The 12582-nt window shown below is 39.8% G+C and overlaps 1 pseudogene; it reads right to left on the minus strand.

The window, feature by feature from the left end:
• Positions 1–9102: 9102 nt before the first annotated feature.
• LOC142554001 (large ribosomal subunit protein uL3-like) lies at positions 9103–11837 on the minus strand (annotated as a pseudogene).
• Between the last annotated feature and the right edge of the window lie 745 nt (positions 11838–12582).

Genomic DNA, 12582 nt, shown 5'->3' on the forward strand with positions numbered 1-12582 from the left:
AAGAGAGGGCAAGCTCTGATTCGAATGGAAGCTTACCGAGGCCGGGTTATAAAATCATATAACAAGCGAGTCCGAATCCGAGACTTTCAAATAGGAGATCTGGTCATGAAGAAAGTTAATCCAGCTGGAGATGTTGGAAAATTGGAAGCTTGTTGGGAATGACCTTTTAAAATAACCCAGAAAGTTAGCTCGGGAGCTTAGTATCTAGAATATGCTCAAGAACACTCTCTCAAGTCACCATGGAATATTTCATTTAAAGAATTATTTTACTTAAAAGATGTAAATTATTTGTTTGAAGACCTAATGAAAGTTCTGTTCTTCTCAGAAAGTGTATAAGTGTGAATGTTATATCTAAACCCAGGAGGTACAAAGCCCCGGATAATCCATAAGTCTCGGCCCAAGGCTCTGTACCTTGGTTATTAATAAGCCCAGGGCTCTACACCTTGGCTCGGGGCACCACACCTCGACCATTCCAAAGTCTCGGAACATGATCCCCAGCCCAAGGCTCTGTACCTTGGTTATTAATAAGCCCAGGGCTCTAAACCCTGGCTTGGGCACCACACCTCGACTATTACAAAGTCTCGAGACATGATCTCCAGCCAAGGCTCCGTACCTTGGTTATTAATAAGCCCAGGGCTCTAAACCCTGATTCGGGACACCACACCTCGACCATTCCAAAGTCCTGGGACATGATCCCCGGCCCAAGACTCCGTACCTTGGTTATTAATAAGTCTAGGGCTCTGAACCCTGGCTCGGGGCACCACACCTCAACCATTCCAAAGTCCCGGGACATGATCCCCGGCCCAAGGCTCCATACCTTGGTTATTAATAAGTCCAGGGCACTAAACCCTGGCTCGGGGCACTACACCTTGACCATTCCAAAGTCCCGAGACATGATCCCCGGTCCAAGGCTCCGTACCTTGGTTATTAATAAGCCCATGGCGGCTCTACACCCTGGCTCGAGGCACCACACCTCGACCATTCCAAAGTCCCGGGACATGATCCCCGGCCCAAGGCTCCGTACCTTGGTTATTAATAAGCTCAGGGCACTACACCCTGGCTCGAGGCACCACACCTCAAAATTCCCAAGTCTCGGGACATGATCCACGGCCCAGGGTTCCGCACTCTAGTTACTGAAACAATCCAGGGTTCTGTACCCAGACTTAGAGGGTCTACACCTCAAGCGATTATTAAGTATGAGGATTTTTATTCAAGTTCAAGGTTCAACATACCGATTACTAATTAAGGTGCCCGAATAATCTTCAAAACTTAGGAAAATTTTGTGATTTACAAGTCACGAGCAGTTCATGATTGAATTTTTTAAAAAGACCGGGTTATGGAAGTTATATTGCAAGAGATATTCGGGAAAACGCAAAATATAAAATGAATAACATTTGATTAAGAAAAGGCCCGAAGGCGATGATTACAAAAGGGAAAAATAAAAAAAGAATACAATTCTATTCTAAGTCTATTTGGCTTGACCCCAGCTGCTTTTCCTCTGTTTTATCCTTCTTCTCCTCTTCGCCATCCTTGGGAAGAGATGCTATGGCTCGGCCAAAATCCGGGAAGTTTTTCCTATCCTCAGGGATAAGTCCGGCCTCTTCAAATCGCTCCCGGCATTTGTCAAAACTGGTCTTGAAGAGAGGATAGGCCCGATCCTCGACGGCCGCCTTGAATTCGGGAGACTGGAGGAAGAAAGCTTGCCACTTATCTTTATTATACTCAGCCAGGGCCAAGGCCTTTTTAGTTCTCTCTGCTCGAGATTGATGTACCTCTACCTGCTCGGATAGAGAACGATTTCTCGACTACAAGTCAGATACAGTACCTCGCAAAGTCTCATCCCGGATGAGGCCCTCGTTGATTTCGTCCTGGGTTTTCTCCAATTGTTGATTGGCCTTGTCCAAATCAGAGCCCGGGACAATTCCCCCTATAGTCGCTCCTGTGTGTCATGGAGTTGCGGGCTCGATTGTTAGAAATGGTGGCTGCGGCGGCTACCTCTTCGAAGGCCGAGATCAGTAGTTGGACGCCCTGTTCAGAAGGAGTTAGTAAAAAAACAACAAACAAACAAACATAAAAAGAAGAAAATAAGATCAGGGAGAGAGTGATCAGGAACTTACAGAGAAAATCCGGTTGCAACCTTCAAAAAGCTTTGGGGTAGGCCGAGAACCCCTCATGTGTGCCTCCTCGGTAGGAATGAGCATCTTCTTGAAGAGCTTAAGCCCGGTTGGAGTGGCTTCCTCTAAGAAGAGATTGCCCTGGGTAGCTACTTCAGCCTGAAGGAGTGGTTGCTCAGATTGAAGGGGCTCGTGAAGTGGTTGATTTTGCTGAGGAGGGGTTGATTGGGTGGTCTGAGAGGTGCCCTGGTCTCCCTCTCTTTTGCTCTCTAGCAGGATTAGTTTCGGGCTTGTGATAGCCTTTCGCTTATTTTGCAGGAGAAGAACTTGGTCCTCAGAGTCTTCTTGGGAGTCAGCTCGAGAAGACTCCCTTTCCTGCTGAGTATTGGCTGGGCAGATTCAGTCTGCCGGGCCACCTCCTCCTTAGCCAGTCTCTTATTCTCGACATCTGCTCGACGAGCTGTCATTTTCTTCTCCTTAGCCGCCTTCTCGGCCGCCCATTTCTTGGCAAAGGCCTCCTTCATTTTTCAGTTATCTGCATAGTGGAAAAGAGGGTTAATATTTGTAAAAAAAAAGTGCATTAAATAGTAGATTTACCGGGTTGAGCACCCGAGCCAGCAACCTCCTCAATCACCAGGTCTATTGGGTCTTCAGTCCGGGCACTCAACCCATAGGCAATCAAATTCTCTTCAGAAATGAGAGTTGAGGAGGAAAATTTCTGACCCTCTACCAAGTCTTGGCTTCGGGTATAAGGCTCCTCAAATTTGTAGGATTTGGGGAGGGAAGGTTGTGTAGGAAGAGAAGGAAGAAACCTGGTCAAACAAGGGAGGGGAGCATGGAGTTGTATATAAAAGAATTGTCCTTTCCACCCCTTATGGGAAGAAGGGATATCATCAAGGAACCGGGATTTTAGCCGGGCAGACAGGGAGAATGCATTGTCTCCCAGCCAACAGACAAAAAAATAGTGAAGAATAAGGGGGTGATGAGAAGATTGTGCATACAAAAAAGAACATAGGTCGAGGCCATAATGCGGAAGAAATTAGGGTGGAGTTGGTTAACAGGTACACCAAAAAATTTGGCGACCTCGATGTAGAAGGTGGGGATTGGGAACTGGAGACCATTTCTGACTTGGTCCAAGAAAAAATGGTAAAACCGGGAGGGGGACTATCTGCCCTATCAGAGGGGCCAGGTGTCATAATTGGAAAAGAAGAGGGGGTGGAGCCCAGAACTCGGAGTTCCTCGTCAGCCCCTGAGCGCAGCGTGCTGCTCATTGAGGTGAACCAAGGAACTCCTGGAGTCTCTGATTGTGAGGGGGAAGAAGCTCGGGCTTTGCCCTTACCCTTGCTCTTTTTTAGAGCTCGGGAAGGACATGAAGATGAGGGTTTGGTTTGTTTAGCTTTGGGTTTTTTAGAAGGATGGATAACAAAACCTCGCGGAGGAAGAGAAGGGGTTGAGTCGGAGCGCATCGCGGTGGACTAGTCACTAGGCGAGCCTCACGTATTCGCTCCAGAAGTGGAAGAGGTAGAATTTGACATATTGGGAATATAATAGAGAAGAAAACTAACAAAGGAGTTGGTGGCTGATCGAACAGAGAGGTTGTTGTGGACAGAAGTTCACCTGAGTGGATAAAGCGTCGTGCGTTGGAGAGTTCTGAGAGAATTTCAGAAAGTGACAAATGAAGAGGGTGTGTTTTTATATATAGGTGGAGTGAATTGATCTCAACAGTTGATCTAAAGTTGAATCGGACGGCTAGGATGAACATTGGAAATTGTGCATGTAGGCAAAAGGATGTGTACGGATATCAAAGCGTCAGATTTATCATATTCTCGGACTTCAAAACGTTTCCGACCGTTAGAATTCTAAGGCATGCGTCATCATGACATCATCTTAACTGCCCGAGAATACTAAACGACAAAATATCTAAAGTCCGAGAGACATGAGGCCCCAACATGTTATCTAAAGTCCGGGAGACAAGCATCTTATCTACAACCCGGGAAATTGAAGCTCCCGGCATCTCATCCCATCTTTGGGATATTTGAAGTCCCCGATGATTTTATAATCTGGAATTGGTAATCTTTCTATTGAAGCCCGAGCGTGACTGATCGGGACAGCGAGGAAGACTCTAGCGCGACTATTTAAGGGATGTGTGGTGAAACCCCCATAGGAGCCCGGGACATGGATGACCCAGGAAACTAAATGGATAGCCGAAAGCAGAATCAATATGCAAATCACTTTCTTCAGCAACCGAGCATGGGATTACCCGGGATATTTTCTCCCTGGGCAATCAAGAGCCCGAGTTCTCATGCAAGTTCCCGGGAAACTTCTACACGGGCTACCTCGAGAAGCGCACCACACTCGAGTGTATCAATATGGGCTACCTTATGCTTGACAATCATTACTGTCAGAACTACATGGGTTTGGCGTGTCTGAGAAGTCATCAGAAGTAGGGTATGGGCAGTCGCCTTACCATACTTAGCAGGTGGGCACTGAAAACTATGTAATGATGGGATTTTCTCCTATAAATAGCACGTACACTTCTCATTTACAGATTCTGGAATTTTGAACTCTCAGGCACTCGCATATATCCTCACATATATTGTCATTTTCCTTCTTCTTCACCTGTTCACTTAAGCATCGAAGTGGCTACGTCGGACACTCCTCCGGCGCCCATTCACGAGTTTATTTCATTGTCTGCAGGTCACGATGGAAGCCACAAATTACAGAGATATATCTTCATCAGAGATATCTTATTCCCTTCCTCACTTTCCTAAACATCAAACTTTTATCATATCCGGTGGATTGCCCCGATTCCATCTACCCGATTCACTCGGATCACATCAATACCTTAATATATGATGTCGGAAAAAAACTCAATTTAGTCTCAAATGTTTAAGTGCAGTCTCAATTTTATTTTTATTATCTAAATTTAGTTATAAATCTGTTAAATTATGTCGAATTTGGTCTTTTAAACTGAGAAACTTTCAAAACCACCAAAAATACTATTGGTTTCATTACACTGGGTCGTTTAAATGGTATCAATGCTTAGGATTTTGATTCCAGACATACTAAATTATTATTATTTAGTAACCTTTCTTTCTGAGGTGGAGTTTTTTTTTTATATCAAAATATGGATCCGAACATGTGTTTGATATTTATATTTCAGGTTTTATTCCAATAAATTGAAATATATAAAACAAGAAGATCAAATCAATGTTAGATATCAGAAGCAACTATGAATGAATCGAACTATTAAGGAAAAATTATGATTCAACGCATTAGATCCCTAGAAATAGTATCGGATTCCTCTAAACTCTCAGGAGATTTTAGAGAAATCCAAAAGACGGTATATAATTATGACAGTAAGTTATAATATGTACTAGAAAAAATTGAAGAAATCCTTGAAAATTAAGAAAAAAATTAATGGAAATTTAAAGGATATTCAAACAAAACTCCAAACCCTAAAACAACAATCCAGATCTAGCAATAAGATTTCGAAGGTTACCACCATTCTTTGGTACCGAACATATATTAATTACATCAAAGATGGACAACAATAGAAATTGTAGGATCGAGTGCTTACCGCTTTACCAAAAGCTATAGCTAGTAGTAATTGTGCAACTCAAATCTTTTAAACCACACAGCAGCTCAAGCACCACGGTTCGACCGCTCTACCAAGCAGGGACAATTATTGCACCCAACAATCTCCCTCCCAATAATTGCACTCCTTGCTATCAATGGGAATCGAACCCGTGACCTTGGCTCTGATACCAATTGTAGGACCGAGTGCTTACCGCTTTACCAAAAGCTATAGCTAGTGGTAATGATGCAACTCAAATCTTTTAAACCGCACAGCAGCTCAAGCATCACGGTTCGACCACTCTATCAAGTAGGGACAATTATTGCACCTAACAGAAATGATTGGTCTCAATGATCTCCAAAATCTTGCAGAGTATTTTGTAAACCTCGAGGTCATAGATCTGAAAATGGACACAACCAAGTGTGAATAACCTTTAGTTAACAGAATAGTTTCTAAAGAACCACCAAAGAAAAGTGTGAGATCATATGATACAAAAATGGGAGGAGCCCAAAATGATTTCTAAGTTGGTAGAAAAGCACACCCAGTAGGAATAAGGTCAAGAAAGAATCAAATTCCACCAAACACCCTGTGAAAAATTGTTTTTGGATCAATACATCCTTACGGGATTATGCTTAACCTTGATGTACTGGATTTCAAAAGCAGAGAAGATCTCATGGATGATTGGACATCGACCATGAGAATCAAAATATGAACACTTGATCTCAATAGAGAATGATTCATTAAACTGTTAGTAATGAGTCTTATGTGATCAATCATAATTGCTTGGGACATGATTTCGGCAAAGACCGAAGAATCAGTCCTAACCGGAGAATCTCTTAGGGAAATAGCCGAAAAAATGGCTATCACCCTATTTAATGCTCGGTTTATACGGATATATTATTTCAATAATCAAGATACAGAGAAGAGAAATAAATATAATCAAGCTCTGTATAGTCTTGAATTACATGATATCTGTTTAGTAGGTGAATACATTATTTTATTCCCTAAATATAGATGAAATTCAGGAGTTGACGAAAATACAACAATGCAATTTTTCTTCGTCAAAATGTCAAGTCCCTAGAGAGAAATACTAATAAGATAATATATCCATGGAAATCCAGATACTTTGTCCAGACGAGCCTCTTCTCTTAAAGGAAAATCGGTGGAATGGTGCCATATTGTAGACCTGACCATGGGAAGGGTTCAATCTAGGTCCGGGTCAGGAAAATCCGAACCTATAATTGGCCTGCTCATTGCCGGTCATGGTCCAAGTCACGGAACCGACGGATCAGTCCAAGTTCAGGTCTTGTTAACTGTCGAGTCGATTCAACCCTTTTAATTTTTATTTTTTTTTAAAGGTTGACTCTTCTTTTTTAAATGCTTTTCCATAATGTAATGTTGTCAAGATTCCAAGTTAATTTAATTTAATAAAATTTGTAGGCCAACCCTAGGCAGGCCGGTTTGGCCCATAGGTTAAGATCATTTTTTTTAGATAAAATTGTAATATTTTGTATAAATACTTTGACTGACATGTAGAATTTTGAAATTAGAGATGAAAATTTAAGGGATAATCTTCTCAGTTTATAACCTTGAAATCCTCTCTCTTTCACTAAAATTTCAATGTGGGATAATGCATATTACCTTCCGATGCTTATATTTGTCCCACGTCGAAAATTTAATGAAAGATAAAGGGATTGCAAGTCTATGAAATAAGAAGTCAATCTCTTGAATACTCAAAATTGACATTCCTAATTTACATCTCTTATTTCAATATGTAGGGCATTGTTTGCACAACAACCACTAAATTTTAATTTTTCTAAAAAAAATAGTCCGACCAGCCAGTTGGACCTGTCCACCCGCTGGGTCGATAGGTTTTTTACCTGTAAAATGTAATCGACCAATTAGGGTTGTTTCGGTCATGGTTCTGAGTCAAACTCGTTATCATTGTTAACCGGTTCGTTGACCACGGGACGGTTCAGGTCTGGGTGGTTCAGGTCTGGGTCAGACCCGACATGTCTTTGCCAGGTCACCATATGACAACCCAACAAAAGAATTATAATCAATTAAGGGGTATTAATAAACATACTATCTATGTTGTAAATAAAATGATCTTCAAAAAATAATTGAAAGTAAGTGACAAAGAGAAAAAAGGTTTTAGATCTCATCTTTATGTCGGAAGTGGAAAAAGTTGAGAAAGTTCTCGGAAAACAAGAACAGTATTGTCTAAAAAAAAAACCAGATTTTATAAATCTGGATAAAGAAATGGATCATCAATGAGTAAGATGTCATCCCAAGCATCGAACTCATCTCAAAGCACGAGACAAACACAAATAAAGAAAACTTTCAAAAGAGCTCACTCCAGAGCTAATGAAAGTTTTAAAGATTGTAATTGATTAACATGTGGAGCAAAGTGTCATATTTCGATCAGCTATCCAGAAAATGATAAAAAAAAGAATAAGGCGATTCGAATCAACTACAGATATCGAAGAAACAGTTTATTACAAAGAACTGGTTCAAATATACCAGTTTGATGACATTCCCTCAGACGATAGTGTATATAAAGAAGAAGAAGTCTCGAGTCAAGAAGAATCTGATGGAACAAAATCAGAATATGATTGAAGATAAAGTGTTTCGACACAAAACATACGAAGATCTGTATGATTTATTTAGCCAGACAACCATAGCTCATAACATGGTCCAAAAAAATCATAAGAGAAAACCCTACTCTACACAAAAAAAAAATCAAAAGAGAAAACACGCAAAGGTCCGTCTTGTTCAAGATTCATGCAATCGATAATAAAGTTTCCGAGCATGAAGGTTCATTATTTTTGTGTATGTCAAGTTAATTTAGCCATCAAACTGCCTCATCTGTTATACTTCAGATCCTGAAATTAGAATCAGAAGAAGAAAAATATGTAAGACTGTCTTATTTGTCAAAGACAATGTGCGTGACAGTGTGAGTTGTGCTCATGGAGTGGAGTATGCATAGTATGAGGTTAAGGGTAAAAAAATGTTTTCAATTTTAATATAGTTGAAATTTTCTCAACCATTAAATAAATTAAATAATTCATATATAATATAGATTTAGTCTACTGCGTCATAAATTCTCAAATTTTTTAAAACACAAAAATCTCAAAATTATAATGTTTAGTATTTTCATTGAACTCCACTTTAACATTGATATTCTTTGTAGGTTGTAAAGTATAAATCTTTATCTCAATTTCATCACGACATTCAACTATCCAATATTATGCGTTGCTAATATCACTTGCTAGCATGGTTTTAAAAAGCACGAAGCATAATGAAGTTTTATGGTTAATTTTTAAGCTTTATTTTTAAAATAAGTTTGGTACATGTTTAAACACTAAGATTAAATGAATAAATTCACGTTCTAGAAAATATAAAATTATTAAAATTGTAATAATTTCATATAGATCTACAAAATAATGTGAACGCAGCCCCAGCAACCCCGATCTCTTCTACTAGGAAAGCTGCTAGGCTTTGACTCGACCATAGATAGAACTTCTGCTTCTCCTGAGTTGTCTGGAAACGTCCATGTCCAAACTTGGATGAGGTGTCAATGAACTTGAGCTTAATCTCCTCGAGGGCTACACGAGAGGCCTGACTGAGGAGGGATTGGCGAAGAGTGACGACCCTTTTCTTGGGACCAACGCAGCAACCCTTGATCATGAGGTAATCGTCCTTGACAACACCGTAGTGAGGAAACCCACCCATGGGCGTAATGTCTTTCTCAGTCCTGTCACAATTTCATTTGACAAAGTTTAGCTCAGAAGAGACAAAAACTTGCTCATGCGAGGAATCTACAAATAAAATGAATAAAATTATAATTGATATCAACCAAGACGTGCATACAGGAGCAGGAGCATGCTAGCTCTACTATTCGAAGTTCCGAAATGTAAGTTGTAACAGTTTAAGCCAAGGTAATGTGTTTCATAAGTAACATTCAGCAAAAGCATTCATAACCGAGTACAGTTATTAGAAAAAGTGCCAACTTCATAGATAACACAGACGAGAAGAGAAAAAATGACGAATTGAACTAAAAAATGCAAGTGACAGAAAAAGTAATGCGACGTATATCTTCATATAATAATGAAAGCAGCGTGTATGATATTTCAACCTGTCAAACTCAGTACTGGCTGAGTGTTCCTCATTCCCTGCCTTGCCAAGCTTGTAGACCTTCTTGTTCATTTCAGTGCGGTGGTGATAACCGTTTTGACCGGCCCTGGCAACCGTGAAGGAAACTCTGGCAGGGTGCCATGCACCAATACAAGCCACCTTGCGAAGACCCCTGTGAGTTTTGCGGGGAAGACGGGTAACACCCCATCGTGTGACGACACCTTCATAACCTTGGTAACACCAATAATGTCTATCATCTCATCTTTCTGGAAAACAGCATCCACAGGGATCTGCTTCTCAAAGAAGCCATATGCAAAGTCAACCTTCTGCGCAACAGTTCCACCATTCACCTGTATCTCCATCAAGTGTGCCTTCTTCTGTTTCAATCCCTTCATCTTCCGAATCTGAATCGACACAAAATATTTAACAGAACAAGTTCAAAGGTTGCAATCAATTAACCATCTTTTTGGTGTCCGAATTAAAATTAATGTGAATCAGTTCTGCGTCTGAATCCACATGTAAGAGAACAAAAATCATGTAATTGATTCTAGGGTTGAATTCAAGGCATACAAAACATTAAACAGAATAAAAATTAAGATGGAGTCCGTACCTGAGTGTGAGCCAGCACACGAATAACGGATGCATATTTTTTCAACTTCTCCAGCTGGGACTGAAAATCCTTCTTACCCTCATCAGACTCCAATTTCTTCGAATGCTTGGTGAAGGCCTTCTTTTTAGACTTGCACCAGTTCTTGTAAAACCTTCTCTTCACTTCCTCACTCAGGTGCTGAGCCCAAACTGTGTTGAGGCAGCGAAGTCCTCTGGGAGTCTTCACATACCCAACCACTCCAACAACCACCATGGGTGGTGTTTCAATTATAGTGACAGCCTCACAAGTTTCCTTTTTGTGAAGTTCTAAAATGATCAATTCCAAATCAGATTTCATTTGAAGCTTACAGTTATAAGCAACTCACAGATGTTTAATATAGCACAAGTAAAAAACTAAAAACAATTCTTGTTTTTTTCAGTTAGAAATACTTAAGGCCACCTAAAACTAGCCATAACGGTCAGGAAGAAAACTATAAATTTTATTGCTAGAGTGTCATCACATTAACAAAGAAAACCACGAACAAAAGATTTTCAAACACAATGCAAATGGAACTGCAAAAGAAACCAGGAGTTAGCATCTAAATAAGTTTGTCGTGTCGTTATTTTTAGTTAGGAAATACACTAAAAATCAAAGAAACATTCCACAAATGAAAGTTTGGCAAAGAAGCATAAGAGAAGAAAACAGGAGAGTTTGGTAACAAAAGAACTGCACGTGTAACCAAAATTCCACAAACTTAATGAACTCGTCAATGTTAAAGGAAAGAATAACCAAATGGTAGAAATTTAGGGGACAAACAATTACTTGATCCTGGTTTCTCGACTTCCCTGACAATGTGAGTCATTCCAGCCTTGTAACCCAGGAAAGCCGTCAATTTGCAGGGCTTGCTGGGGTCATCCTTTGGAAAAGCCTTCACTGCATGGTTGATGACAAATCAAGTGAGCGCCAAAAGGAAAGATAGAAGCAAGTACGCAAACATGAACACATATGGCCGAAAAAACAGTAAACATGTAGCAGAGTTTGATTCACAAGATACGTGAGAGTCAGTCATTTGGCAACAAGAAGTTTGAGAGAACGCATTTTTTCACAATTACATATTTTATTTTCACCTCATTCCAATTGAATTACATTCGTTTCAACACCACTCGGAGAACCGACTCACGATAACATTATGTCATTAATAAATCCGACAGGATAGTTACCTTTTCCCCTGTGACGAGCAGCACGCTTCCTTGGGAGAAAACCAAGGGATCCATGCCTTGGGTGCTCAAACTTCCTGTGCGACATCTTCCCCCCGTCACCCTTCGAAAAACAAGAATTCAGAAAATATTAAAAAGAAACTCGCATTCGCAATCACTCAATCGCCACCATATCCACATCAAAAGGAAAAAAAATCTCAAATTCTACGCCAATTCAAAAAAACAATGGAATGTAATGATCCTAATATCTAGAGATCGGTAGTACAGAAAATTAGGAAACAAAATCCATAGATAGTTCGTTAGACAAGCTCTCATTTCACATAAAATGCAATGGAATTCCATTAAGCAAAATCAAGTTCTGCTTCTGAATCCCCTCATTCTGGAAAATAAAATTTATATAATTGATTCTAGGGTTGAATTGAAGGCATACAAAACATAAACAGCACAAGAAATTAAGATTGAGTCGGTACCTGAGTGAAAGCCAACACATGATGCATATTTTTTCAATCTCTCCAGCTGGGGTTGAAGATCCTTCTTACCCTCGTCAGACTCTCCAATTTCTTCGAATGCTTGGTGAAGGCTTTCTTTTTAAACTTTCACCAATTCTTGTAAAACCTTCTCTTAATTTTGCCATTTCAAGTATAAGCACCTCCGAATAACCGATTGATATCAATTTCTTTATTAATATATACACGATTTAACATTAATACACTGTCTGAGGTGATTGATAAGATCATAATACATGTATATTATTTATATTGATCAATTTTTTTTTATTTGATAATTTCATATTATATATCCGTATTCTTTAATCATCATTACGATACGTACCGAACAGTACTAGTTTTCCAATCGCATACTTTGTTTGATCGATCCCTTTCAATGTACATGTATTAGGGAAATAATTCCAAAGGATTTATATAGTATGTATTGCTTAAAGTAAATGTG

Source organism: Primulina tabacum, chromosome 8 (assembly GCF_025594145.1).
Source record: "Primulina tabacum isolate GXHZ01 chromosome 8, ASM2559414v2, whole genome shotgun sequence".
Lineage (NCBI taxonomy): Eukaryota > Viridiplantae > Streptophyta > Magnoliopsida > Lamiales > Gesneriaceae > Primulina > Primulina tabacum.